Consider the following 15,303-nt stretch of genomic DNA (forward strand, 5'->3'; position numbering starts at 1 on the left):
ATAACACAGAGGAACATGAAGAACAGTCTATGAAGTCTTTGAGGTCTATGATAAAATAGCTTCTCTAATGTGAACCTGATCTGGGAAATTTTGAACAGCCTTTGTGTGCCCAAACAGGCTGTCACTCTTGTTTGTCTCTTACTATGCATCCCTCATTGGTGTCCTAACTCCCTGCAGAACTGAAAAAAAAATCCATCTTTGGATTATATACATATAACACATGCAGAAAACCATGAATAGAGGTTGCATTGAAAAGTAGACAAAATATTTCTTTAACTGCAATGAAAGGAAGAACTGGAACAAAAATATACAAGAGGGTAGAGAAGCAAATTCCCCCTCATTACAACTAACATGGTAAGTGTCACAGTTATATCAAACTAGAGCTTAAACAATAACAGAACTTTATTTCTAATATCTTGACAATGCCCGAATCACATCAACATTGTTGTTCAAATTTCCTGTTTTAGAATTGAGAATTGAGACAATCACAACCTACTCTCCACTACATCCTGTTAGGTTAATGTCCCAAACAAAAGGTCAGGTCACCAGTAAGGACCTGAAAAGTGCCTTTGTTCTACCTTCCTTATAAAGACTCTGGCCTTTCTTCTCCCAGCACAGACTTGGGAGCAACTCCAAAGCCTCCTCCAAGATGCTGGTGGTCCTACTCACAGCAGCCTTGTTGGCTCTGAGCTCAGTTCAGAGAGCAAATGCAGGTATGAACTAGGGTAGACATTGGTTCTGCTAAATAGAAATTGACAACACACTGAAATACAGGGCTGGGAGAAATGTAAAATGATGAATAAGAAACTGAAGTAAAGGATTAGGAAAACGTATTAGAATATTTATATTTTTCATTTGGCACTGAATCTTAGACTTTGCTTATAGTAAAATTTAGGAAACTATTTTACAACAAAATAGCATGAGTGCATTTGTGAAATAACCTTTCTGAGGGGGATCATGATACAGGTAACAGTGGGAAGCTCAGTTCTCAAGGAGTTATGAGAAACCAATAGTAAATAATCCTAACTTTTCTCTACAGATGAGAGCAAAAACTAAAGGAAGCAAAGGTATCTCATGGATGTTTTGGGGACAAGAAAAAATATAATAAATTTGAAACTGTATACAATCAGCTAGAAATATCAGTGAATAATTTCTTAAATTATTTTTGAGCACGTGTGTGCATGCAGAACTGTCTGTATATGTGTGTGTGTACATGTATGAGTGTGAGAGATAAGGAGGGAGACAATATACAGACACAAAGTCATGCCGAGAGTAAGAGAGAGAGAGAGAGAGAGAATGGTTGAATATTTTTTTCACATTTCAGTCAGAAGAGAGCATATTGTTAGAAAGATTTGCATTTCTACCATATGATTCCAGGATCTGAATACAAATCATCAGACATGCACTTTTACCCACTGAGATATCTTCCTGGGCAGCTTTCTCAATTTTAATTACCTACATGCAATATTCATTGTTCTTCACAAAGTATTTACAGCAATGATTATACTTACTTCATATATGAAATACCTGTGGATATATATCATATAACAAATGAAGGTCATGAAGAAAAACATAAAGAATATGAACTAGTCAGACTGAAATTCCCATTTTAGAATGAGGAGTAACAGTAAGGGTTGCCCGAGATACTTAGAAACAAAATAGTCATTGTTCCTGATCATAGAAACCATTCTGGAAGCAGTATCCATAGCACTTTCAAAAAATAAAATACTTCTTAGTGTATGTAAATATGTTATTGAAACTCATTTGTATTTCCAGCTGAAATATCTTGTAAATAACTTTTCACTACTCTTGTGCTTATTTTCTAGAGATCATCAATGAAGAGTCTTCTCAGCTCTTAGGTAGGGCCTGATTCATCTTATTTAAACTGATTAAGCATCATTTACATTTGTAATTATACAGTTCTATAACATCACATAAGTTTATTATTTTGTGAAGTTAACATGTCACAGCATACCCTGAGAGATATACGAAAACTCCCCTTCATTATCTCTAGGACCTAGAAGAGGGCAATACACTGGAAAAGTAAAAAGCCAGGCTTTTACACCAGGAACATTTTGTCTCTTCTGCAGATGGAAGCAATGGCTTGCATATGAAAAGCATATTGAGTGTCCTCATTTAAAATTTTCCATAATTCTATGGGTTGGCCAGAGAATTTTTTCCCATTGATTAATTTTAGAAGAATAAAATTGCACACTAGATAGCTATGTAATTTCACAAATCTCAGGCTATCTCATCTTTTTAAAATTTATTTTTCTCACTTAGCTCTGCACCCACAGCTGAGTAATACATACAAAAGAACTGCAGGAAAACTGAATGGAACATCTTTTATTATCTTTCCTATACCTCTTTTTGTTATCCACAGACTTATAGTACTCCCCCCCAAAAAAATGCTACATTTAAGAATATAGCATTGCTGTCACATTTGGCTACATTGCCTAATTCTAACTAATATCATTAAAAAATCCTTTCAGTTTCATCACTTCTGTCTGAGAATTGTAACAAAAATAAAATCACCTTTAATGGTCAAATTTAAGAAGAAATATTTGCCTGAAGAATTGAGCCATAAGAAAGTTATTATGATAAATATTTAAAAATTACATTTCAAAAAGAATCAGGCTCATAAATTTAGGAAGGAAGGGCATTCTGGCAGAAAGAGAATAGTAAGCTTCTTTGACATGGAACTATGCCCCTACAGAGGGAGAGCAAAAAAGCCACGGCAAAGGTCAACAGCATCAGGGACCCCCTCGGGATTCTGAGAATGATGAAGAAGGTGAAGAAGCTGGAGATGATGAGGATGACAGTGGAGAAGAGAAACCACCAGAGAAACCACCACATCATCCTCGCCCTCCTAAACCTGGAAAGCCACATGGCCCACCCCCTGAGGGAGATAAGGAGAAACCTCACCCTCCTAAACCTGGAAAACCACATGGCCCACCCCCCGAGGGAGATGAGGAGAAACCTCGCCCTCCTAAACCTGAAAAACCAGAAGACCCACCTGAGGAGGGCGATGGTGAAGAAGAGGGCCCAGGAGGTGATGAAGAGGCAAGTAACCACTAGAAATTTTCTGCATAAATAAAAGGTTCATCAATACGACAAAAGTAATAAGACACTTTATCATTCTAACAAAGATGTGAGATTCCCTCTGCTTGCTGTGTATACCATTGGTTAATAGGAAGCTTCTTTGGGCCTATAGATAGGGCAGAATAGAGTAGGCAGGAATACTAAACTGAATGCTGGGAGAAAGAAGGCAGAGTCAGTGAGAAGCCATGGAGTTGCCAGAGGAGAAAGGCATGTAGCCCCCACCTGGAATCTTGCTGGTAGGTCGCGACCTTGTGGTGATGAACAACTTAATGTAGATGGGTTAGTTTAGGATATAAGAGGTATCTAGCAATATGATTAAATGATTGGCCAAGCAGTGATTTAAATAATATGGTTTCTATGTGCTTATTTTCTGGCTGAACACTAGGGAATGAACGAATAGCATCCTGCCTACGGCACAGTCCCAAACTCTAGAGATCAACACCGTCTTCCAAAAGGCCTAAATAGCTTATACATCTAAAACTTAAAAGTCCTCTATACCTTAATTACTGTGACAAATGTTATTTAAAGTCACTCTCCAACAAATGTCTAAACACTATCAGAGTTATATATCCAAAAAATTAACAGATATCTCAGAAAATATTTGTATTGCAGGCTAGATCTGTTTATTTATTGCAGGCGGAGTAGAAAGCAGTTACCTTTAATGTCATTTCAATGAAGCAATTATGTTGTAAGGGAACCTTCAACATTCCAATAAAATATTTATCATGCAATTATTCTTTGTTGTTTTCTTAGTTTGAGCATGTATGAGTGAAATCTGGGACTGTGGCTAAACCTAAGGCAATTATAGACCTCTTCATTCAGTGTCATTAGGAAAGGTCTTACTTTCTCCATTTATGAATCAGTCCACTATCATTTGAGAGACCCCTTTTTTAAATTCTTCTTATCTGAAGTTCTGCCCAGAATTTTTTCTGTATTTCTTAGATATTTCTGATTTTAGCAGGAGACTTCACATAAGACATGATTTTCAGTAATAAAATATATAAAGAGATAAAACTACCTAAACATGCTCTTAGTATGTCATGTCTGAACAGAGCCTTATAGAATAGCTCCCTACATGAACCTGCAAAAGAGTTTTTGGTTCTTTTCTCATAGGTAACTGTCTCTCTTCACTATTTACCTTTTAGAAAGTTGCTGTTTGTGTAGCTGGTGTTCTTTTGGGCACTCAAATGTCAACCAACTCACGTTCTTCCTCGACTTGGACAGTCCTGTAAATACAATGGTTTCTTAGGGACCAGATGTTCATGATTTTTATCTTCCTAGAATTTTTAAAAAAGTGTACCTGGTAATCGGCATATAAAATTTTTAAAATATTTTATGTATACGTTAGAGCAATCTTTCCATCTTAATTTTTTAGGGTTTGTAAATATTCATCCATTGACTCTTAAATTTTGTTGAATTTTAACTAGAAAGGTAAATACAAAATGTTTAGATATTCCACAAGTTGAGGAATTATTAAACCTTCCAAATAGTTGAACCTTAAATTTTAGACTCTTAATTTGCTATTTTAAATGCTGTATGCAAATTTTTATTATTTTACCTAGATCATATTCTTCTTTTCCTCCTTTCACAAAATTGTTTATGAAAACTAGAGTGATGCTCATGGAAGTAGCACAGTGGGAGATTCATAGAAATGACAATTTGGTGTCATAATGAAATTTTGACACTTTAACTACTGTTAGCATAATTAATTGGATGGCCATGAATCCAATATTTCAAAGAACAGTATAGATGATATGCCACGATAGGGTAAAATTCATATATATATGTATATATATATATACATATATATATATACATATATATGCTAACCACATTTATCTACAATATTGACAAAGCTGAATGTCATATTGAAACCATGAATTTTCATGACTGTCAGTATTCTAAATAATTTATCAAACAGCTTTCTTTTCCAGAAGAGTCTTCTGCTTACTCATTAACAGGCTTTGTATGTCTAAACCAACATTATCACCAACCCTAATGGCTATAATATCTCCTTTTATAAGAAGAGAGGATAATCTCTTTACAGATGTTTCATGAAACTCTGGAATCTATGACACTAAGTTGCAGGCCATAATTTGGAGTTAGATGCATGAGAGAGGTTAAAAAAATCAAAACTCCAATAATATATGACAATTTGTGAATAAAATATAATTTACTCAAGAGGTAAAATATTTTTATTAGGCAAATAGTTTTCAGGCATATACTTACAATTACATTATTCTGAGGGAAAAAGGCTAAAAACACTAAAACATGGAAAAATGTATTTCTTATATTCTTTGTCTTTAATATCTTATCATCATTATTTATTTCAAACCTTTATCTCATATTTAATGAAGCTTTGACAATTTCACACATACATGCATTGATTTATTCATTCCTTAGTCTCCTCACAATTTTCCCCCAAATTCCCCACACAGTCAAAATTCTTTCTTCATGTCTATCTTCATATCTATATCCATATCCCTATTTATACCTGTCCAACTATGAAGCCTGCTGGAATATTGCTTGAAGAGATGTGCTCCATAATTTAACTAATACCTCATACATGGCTACTTGTAGCCTAAAAATATAGCTTCAAAGTTGTCATACAACTCTGTAATAGAGTACTAGTTGACATGGCTTGAGCACTAGACACATAACTCCAGCAAATAAATAAATACTTCATTTTACCTGCCATAAACTACTTAAACTTCAAAGAAACTATGTATGTTTTCAGAGTATATCCCAATATAACTTTGTGTATTTTAACAGCTCAAGTCAGCATCTACTGTTCTGTGATGTCCATTTAAGAGTAAAAATCAGTCAGCATGTTCTTGTCAGTTTCTTGATAAGTGATCAATTTTATGCTAGAAAGCAACTTTAGGGGTGCATGTTATATCATGTGGCCCTTTCATAATGCACAGTGTGATCCAATAAGGTCAGCATTCATTAGGTCTAACATTTAACAAGAATTATTTATTTAATTTTGTGTAAATGGATTTCACCTTCATGAATGACTGTTTACTACATGCATTTAGAACCTTTGCAGGAGAGGAGAATATCTGGAACTAGAAATATAAATAGTTGTTAGTTACTGTATCAATGCTCAGACCTAAAACCAGGGCCTCTGAAAGAGAAACAAGTAGTCTTAACTGCTGATCAATCTCTACAGCCCCAATGAAATATTAACTTAACATATCAGCCCTTCTAAATAGAAGATTTTGTGCCCACACAAATACATATAGAAATCGTGTCATATTTAGGTCATCTTGCTCAGTTTCTAAGACCCCGTGATGCATTGTTGTCTTCAAATAGCATCAAGGTCTTGATGAAAGACATGCTTATCCTATCTATCGATTAAAGTATATGTTTTAATTTTCAGGAAAATATATTATGCATCTCAGTTATTAAGAGGATGGTCATGAAGGAAATATCATTTGTCATTCCAAAACCTCAGATAGAAAAACTGAAGTATTCCCTATTATGTAAGAATAGTAACTAAATCTAGTAATGATATCCTAAAGCTGTGTTTGTATAATACACTTTGAATTTTCATAAACACACATTTGCCAAATCTGTCAAAAGAGTATTAGGAAAATATGTAGATCAACTTTTTAAACATCAATATTATTCAACACAATACATGATCTTATTCCTTTTTCTTAAAGTATAAGTTTTCATGGATACATAATTTCTTTTTGATTGAGAGAATGATAAATGATTTGTTTACCATTTATTATCAAACAAAATCAATGAAGAAATATTAAACGTCAAAGGGAGGACCCTAAACTGAGTAACTAAGTTACCACTTATACCATCTATTATTTGTTCTTGACTTGGAAAGCTGCCTCTCCTTTGTTCATGTCCATTCTCAATGAAAACCCTTTCTCTTGGACCAAAACACTCCTCTCTATTGGCTAGTGGACCACTGACAGGTTTCTGTAACATCGTCTTTCATTTCAATTAAGAAGAAAGATTCTAACTCTAACACAACAAAATTATATAAAATGACAATTATCATCAATAATTATCCTAAAAGAAAGCAAATTAATCAGCTTTCACAAAACTGAAACTACATACAACAAGAACAATTATCAAGTAAGAAATACATTCTCAATGTTCAGTGCCTAAGTAATGGCAAATTTATAGAGATTACTTCATTAACTGTCATCTCATGAAGAGTCCAATGTTTAATAATTAATATGCCTTTTGCAAAGATTCATGAGAATGTAATTGTCACTGTCTAGTCTTCATCATAATCAAAGGCCCAAGAAGGAAATATACTTCCTGAGTAAGCAGGAAGAACAAGCCAGTAACCTGCAAAAATATGTGAGAAGTGATAGAAACTGCTATATTTGTAGACAGTCATGAAAGTTTTCTCTGCAACAGTGGGGCATTGATCTTTAGCCTATAATATCTGAAAGAATTTTTTTAGAAGCAAGAAATTTTGATGAACTGTCTATACTGTCTTGGCATTTTCATCAGTTGCATTTTTTTGTGTCTTTGTCTAGTTTAGACAGTATACAGTCTGTAGTTGAGGCAAGGGCAGGTTCTTGCACTAAAGGCTACCATGTACTACAAAGATGTAACTATACATGGAGATTCTTCAATGCCTATCATCCTCCTACATTTAGATTGGTGCTGTTAGAGAAAATGATTCTCATGACAACAAAAGTATTGTTATTAAAACATATCAAATGCCATGTTCTATAGTTCTTTGAAGAATTTGAATTGCCTATCTTTCTGAAGTATACCTATGTACACCTGTAAAACCTTACTAATATGATTTCTTTATTATCCTACATAACATTTAAGGCCTGAAAATTCACATTTCATAAATGAACAAGGTGTATAGGTATAAACTATATAGGTAATATCTTATGAAAAAATAGAAACAGATGACCAATATAAGAACAACAACCTCAAATTTTTAACAATGTAGAGAAATATTAAAAGCAAGTATAACATATCAAGTACAACAAAAATAATATTGAATTTGTATCAAAATATAAAAATACCTTAACATAATTAGAAACATATACAATATAAGAAGTATAAGAAAAGTAATCTTAAATTTCTATCAATTCATAAAATGTATACTGAAGTAAGCAGCTTAAATAGAGTAGTTGATTTTTAGAGTAAAATTAGAATCAATATTCAAGGTATCTATGATATCGTATAGTTTAAGTTTTCATATTTGTAAAATGAAACAAATCCATTTTGCAAATTTCATTTCTTTCTTTCTTTCCCTTATTACTGTTTTAACAAAAAAGAAAGGCTTTAAATGTAACATAGTATAATTACTTATAGCAAAACAGTTATAAAGCAAGAATTACTGTTACAATATTTATATCTATTTTATGTTTTATTATAACAAAGGAAAACTATAACTATAACTAACCTTTCTTCAACTCCATCAAAGACTCCAGAAGGATATAATATTACCTAAGTAAACAACTTCCAAAACTCTAGAAATAACAGAGACCTCTCACTGCCTGGACCATCACCCAAAGTTATTTTATACTATTGGGGCATCCATCTTCAGCCTTCAGGCCCATAGTTTCCAGAAGATATTTCCATGAAGCAGGAAATTGCAAAGACAGTTCAGTCACATTTTCTGTGTCCTGCAGAATGTCTCACAGACTCTTTCGTGAATCAGGAACCCCGAAGGATCATCTCACCTTTAGGTAAGTTCAGCAGTCCTCTCTCTGTGGGTTCTCTGTGTCCAGTTTACACATCAGTCCAGGCAAGAACAATTTCTTGTCTAAATGGCTAACCAACTCCATTGAGCCTCTTCAATGCCCATCTTTCTCTTGAAGTAGATTGGTGCTGCCAGGAGCAGTCGTGTCTCATTGTCATGAAAAATCCTAAGTTATTAAATCATTAAAAGCCATATTCTATAGTCTTTGAAAGATATGAAGGATGCCTATCTAACTGAAACATTTCTATATATCTAGCACATCTAAATAACGTGACTACAAGCTTGACTATTATTGATGATTATCCATTAACAACCTATATTACATTTTTATATGAACTATATAATCACAATACCTTAATCAAGATCAGAAATACATATAAAAATAACAAAATTGACCTTAAATTTATATTAATAAAGCAAAATCCATACCAATGTAAATTATTCATCTCCAAATCATATCCCCCTTTAAATGCAAAAGAACATTTATAAACAATATTTGGGAATATGGACACAGTTATTTCTTTCCGAACTTCTTCCTGCTCTATGGGGGCACTGTTAATCAGATCTTTCACGGTGTATCCTATGTACCAGGTTCATCTCAGTTGGCACTTGAGTTAAGTAATTTTCTGAAGGTGTTCATGGCAACATTTCAGGAGGGCAGGGTCTATCATACCATACTGGTTTAGAAGTAATCCACAGGGTCTCATCCTCTGTGAAAACAAAAGAAGACCCTCTTTTCCAAAGCATCATATCATTAAACCCAAATTTTAAAGTAAAGATACCTTTATAATATACATCCTGGTTTATCTTAGCAGCCCACACAATGAGATGTCTACTTAGCTCCTTTACAGTCAAAAAATTCAAAGAAATTGCAATGAACATAATCCAGACTCTCTGTGAATTTTCCATTTTTTTATTATTTTTATTTATTTATTTATTTATTTATTTAAAATTTCTACCTCCTTCCATCCTCCTATATCACTCCCACTTCCCCCACAGTTACCACAATACCAAAACCACACAAAGACTCAACCAAGAAAAAGAACTACAGTCCAATCTCATTCATGAATTTTTCCATTTTTACGTGGTTTACTTTTCTTTACTTCTTTTAATCTATGACTATCTGTACTCTGTCTCTTTAAAGACTTTACTCTTTTTTTAAACATTCACATTTTTATGACTCTTTATACTCGATTTCTTCTCTCTCCCAAGCCTATGTTTATCTAACAGTATGATTCATTTAGAGGTCTTTTATGTCTGAATCTGTCCTATTGTGAATCTGTAATTCTTTACTATCCAGGAGCACTTCTTGAAATGTTAAGCACTTCTTAAAAACTTAAGTTGCACCATGTAGTAGTAATATGGTAACGCCTGTTTCCTGCCTGGTCTAAACCTTAACTGTGCTGTTATTATGATAATTATGATAGTTCCTGCCTGAGTTCAGCACAGTTCAGTATGGCTGAGCAGAGCTGGGAGACACTCTTGCATCAGAGCCATTTGGTGCCCCGAGATGCACACAGTTCCAGACATACAGCAAATCCACATTGCCATCAAGAAAGCAGTAGCATTTTTAATCACAGATACCATGTAAATGCTATGTCTCCTGCAAGAGACAGAGGTCATGCTGGTGGCACAGCCCAGAAAGCCGGCATTTTAAAATGGCCAGTTTTTTTCCTGCTGAGTCAGGAAAATTTCTTTGTGGCAAACCCAACAGCAAAGAGCAAAAGGCTGTGTTAAACTCTATATTTGTGTCTAGAATTGCTTTTTAAGCCCTCTCAGTTTTCAAGTGGAGTTTGTTACTTCATTGGAGCACCACTCTGTTGTAAGGAGTTGCGGCGGGCTGTGTCCCCACCACCTGGCTAGTTTATACCCAAAATGACCACACCAAATTGTATTAATTAAATTACTGTCTGTCCCATTCTTTCTACCCTCTTATTGGGTAACTCTCACATCTTGATTCAACCCATTTCTAAAAATCTGTATATCACCACAGGTAGCTTACTGGGAAATAGTCAGCATGTCTGAACTGGCAGTTGGCTCCATGGCAGCTCTCTCTGCCTTCCTTCTTCCTCCCAGAATTCTGTTCCATCTTCTCCACCCACCTAAGGGCTGCCATATCAAAAGGCCAAGACAGTCTCTTTATTAAACCAATGTAAGTAACACATAGAGAGAAAACCCTCCTACACCAGGTAATCAAAAGAACAATAATCTATTAAAAATGGAGTTCAGAACTAAACAGACTACTCTCAATAGAGGAATCTAAAATGACTGAAAGGCACTTAAGAAAATGTTCTATATGATTAATTATCAGAGAATTGCAAATCAAAACAAATCTGAGATTCCATCTTACACCTGTAAGAATGGCCAAGGTCAAAAACACTAATGACAACTTAAACAATATTTGGGAATATTGGCACAGTTATTTCTCTCCAAACTGCTTCCCGCTGTATGGGGGCGCTGTTAATCAGGTCTTTTATGGTGTATCCTTTGTGTCAGGTTCATCTCAGTTGGCACTTGAGTTAAGTAATTTTCTGAAGGTGTTCATGGCAACATTTCAGGAGGGCGGGGTCTATCATACCATATTGGTTTAGAAGCAATCCACAGGGTCTCATCCTTTGTGAAAATGAAAGAAGACCCTCTTTTTCAAAGCATCATATCCTTAAACCCAAATTTTGAATTCAAAATACCTTTATAATATACATCCTGGTTTATCTTAGCAGCCCACACAATGAGATGTGACTCTGTACTTAGCTCCTTTACAGTCAAAAAATTCAAAGAAATTGCAATGAACATAATCCAGACTCTCTGTGAATTTTCCATTTTTATGTGGTTTATTTTTCTTTACTTCTTTTAGTCTAGAGAGAAGGCAGTGAGTCAGGCGCCATGATTCTTCAATCAGAGACAGATGTAAGCTGGAATCTTCCCGTTAAGCCACCACTTCATGGTGCTACACACATTAATAGAAATGGGTTAATCAGTATGTGAGAATTAGTCAATAAGAGGCTGGAACTAATGGGCCAGGCAGTGTTTAAATGAATACAATTTCCGTGTAATTATTTTGGGGCATAAGCTAGCCAGGCGGCTGGGAACCAGGCAGCAGGAACGCAGCCTGCTGCTCCTACATTGCCATGAAGCAAGCCATAGCAGTTTACTCACAGACCCCATCTATATACTCTGTCTCCTGCAAGAGGCAGAGGTCGCTCTGGCAGCACAGCCGAGAGAGCCAGCATTTTTAAATGGCCAGTTTTTTCCTGATGCTGAGTCAGGAGAATTTTTTGCTGCAAGCCCAACAGCAAAGAGAAAAAGGCAGTGTTAAACTCTGTACTTGTGTCTAGAACTCCTTTTTAAGCCCTCTCAGTTTTTTCATGGAGTTTGTTAAGACATTGGAGTGCCACTCGGTTGTAAGGTGATTCAGAGGGCTGTATTTCTGCCACCTGGCTACTTTATACCCAAAATGACCACACCAAATTGTATTAATTAAATTACTGTCTGGCCCATTATTTCTAGCCTCTTATTGGCTAACTCTCACATCTTGATTCAACCCATTTCTAATAACCTGTATGTCACCATGGGTGGCATACTCGAAAAGATTCAGCATGTATGATCTGGCGGCTGGCTACATGGCGGCCCTCTCTGCCTGCCTTCTTCCACCCAGAATTCTTTTCTATCTACTCCACCACCTAAGGGCTGCCTTACCAAAAGGCCACGGCAGTCTCTTTATTTAACCAATGTAAGTAACACCAGGTAATCAAAAAAAGAAATCCATTAAAATGGAGTTCATACCTAAACAGACAACTCTTAATAGAGTAATCTAAAATGGCTGAAAGACACTTAAGGAAATGTTCTACATCCTTAATCATCAGATAATTGCAAATCAAAACAAATCTGAGATTCCATCTTATACCTGGAAAAATGGTCAAGATAAAAAAAATAATAACTTCTGCTGGAAAGATTGTAGGATAAAGGACACACTCCTGCATTACTGATGGGAATGCAAGTTGGTACAGTCTTTTTGGATGTCAGTCTGAAGATCTATCAAAATTAGGAAACGACCTTCTTTGCTACCCAGTAATACCAATTTGGGGTATATATACAAAGGATACTCAATTGTGCCACAAAGATATGTGTTCAACTATGTTCATAACAGCACTGCTATTCATAGCCAGACACTGGAAAGAACCCAAACACCCTTCAACCAAAGAATGGTAAGAAAAATGTGGGACATTTACACAAAGGAATAGTAAACAGCAGAAAAATATAATGATATCTTGAATTTTTCAAGAAAATGGATGGAATGGATGGAACCAGAAAACATTATTTTGAGTGAGGTAACCCAGATAGAGAAATAAAATTATCACATGTACTCACTCATAAGTGGTTTTTAACCAAAAAAAAAAAAAAAAAAAAAAAAAAAAAAAAAAAAAAAAAAACAAGCCACAAATCACAATCACAGAAAATCTAGACAACAATGAGGACCCTAAGAGAGACATACATGGATCTAATCTACACAGGACGTAGAAAAGGACAAAATCTCTTGAGTAAATTAAGAGCATGAGGACTTTGGGAGTGGGTTAAAGGGGATGGGAGATGTCAGGAGGGGAGCAGAGAAATATGTAGAGCTCAATTAAAAAAAGATCAAAAGTAACTTGTCCAATTTCTGGTTTGTGCTCCCTGTCAGTGAGTTCTGGTTTCTTATTCCATGTATGGAATTGATTTAATTGCTTTTAATTTGTCAAGCAAAGATGTTTCTCAGTATTTGAAGAGACCCAAGGCAGAAAACTAAAGCAGATCAGTAACAAAAGCAGCCCAGGGCAATTCCTGTCACCACCAGCTGTATTGCTTCTAGTTTAACTCTACAACCAAAACATTCCACTGAATGATAAAGATTGCAGTTTACCAGATCACATAACTGGCAATTAATAAATGAGTATGGCAGACTACATTAATATTTCAACACGGAGTAACTTTTTTTTTGCTAATACTATGGATTGCTTTTTTGAGGCTTATATGGCTATGATGATACTTCAATTTATTGTGTATTGGGATTCAGTTTCCTTCTCCATATTCTATCCTTAAAAATATGGAACTTTTAGGAATGATGCAATTCTTACAGACTAATAATGAAGAGCTAATTGACACAATTAATACCACAGAAAATCAAAAGTTGCCTGAAAAAAAATAATACTATTAAAAAGGATAACATTAATATGATAGACAAAATTGCATCCATACCTCAGGATACTAACAAGTTATCTGAAAGAATTCATACTATTAAATTTGACAATCAAAGTTAAAAAAAATTATGATAGGTTAGCAGATAGACTGTCTCTTCAGGATGGCAATCTGGATGCTATTCAAGTAATGTCCAAGAATGAAATGTTACCCTTAAAGGAGAAACTTCCAACCTTGGAATTACATGAGCAGAATGAGGACCAGAGGATAGGTACCTCAATAAAATCACTAGAAATATATACAAGCCAGAAGACTCAGGCTTTACAAAAGACAATAGTAAAAAGATTTGAAATAATTGAGTAAATAATTGGAGCTGACGATCAGTGAAAGAAGGCCCAAGGAGATGATTCAAAATTGCCAGTAGCTTTCAGAGATGATTTACCGAGGGTTTCAGCTGTCTACCATGTAATTTAGTTTGACAAAACATCAAGTTCTACAAGCCAAAAAGGATCCAAAGAAGGTAGATGGATCCCTATTGGAATGAATGATCTATAAGAAAAGAAGCAAGCTGTTGGAACTTATGGCTTGCATTCCTCATTTGTTAAGGAGATGATAAAGTCATGGTCTTCTAGCATTAAAGCCACTCCACATGACTGGATTTAGTTAATTTCAGCAGTCCTGTATGATAGACATAAATTAATGTTTAAAATTAATATCATAGATGATGCCAAAATTTGGAACAACAGGGAAAACAAAGACCTTCAGATTTTCAAAGATCAAATTCTTGGTGAAGGCCTTTATGCTGACCCACAGGCTAAAGCTCTTTACAATAAACAAATATTGTCCTTATGCCACAGCAACTATAAATGCTTGTGACAGGATTTAAGAACAAGGAAAACAATATGAATCATAGATCATGGTAAAACAGGGCCAGAGAGAACACATTACTGACTTTTTACAAATATTACCTAAGGATGTACAAATAGGAGTAACAGACAAAGATGCTAGATCAGCAAATACTGAATTTTTGGCTTTTTAAAGTGCCATCTTAGAATTAAAAAAAAGATACATAGGCCTTTAAAGGTTAGATCAGAACCTGTGGTTGACTAGATCCTACATACAATGAACATTGAGACATTTGACTATATTACTGAATCTTGGGGAGGAAAAGCAATTTCCAAAGGAATAAGAAGACATCAAAATCCCAAATGTTTTAATTGTGGTAGAAGAGGACATTTGAGAAGGGATTATAGACAAGGAATTCCTATGATTAATATCTCCTCTGGGAATGGCAAGAATAAGAGGACTCAGCCTTCAGGTATATGTAG

The 15,303-nt window shown here is 34.9% G+C and overlaps 1 pseudogene; it reads left to right on the forward strand.

The window, feature by feature from the left end:
• The first annotated feature begins 649 nt into the window (after positions 1-649).
• The window catches only part of LOC130884831 (vacuolar fusion protein MON1 homolog B-like), a 100,280-nt pseudogene continuing 85,626 nt past the window's right edge, over positions 650-15,303 (forward strand).

Source organism: Chionomys nivalis, chromosome 1, assembly GCF_950005125.1.
Source record: "Chionomys nivalis chromosome 1, mChiNiv1.1, whole genome shotgun sequence".
In the NCBI taxonomy this organism is placed as follows: domain Eukaryota; kingdom Metazoa; phylum Chordata; class Mammalia; order Rodentia; family Cricetidae; genus Chionomys; species Chionomys nivalis.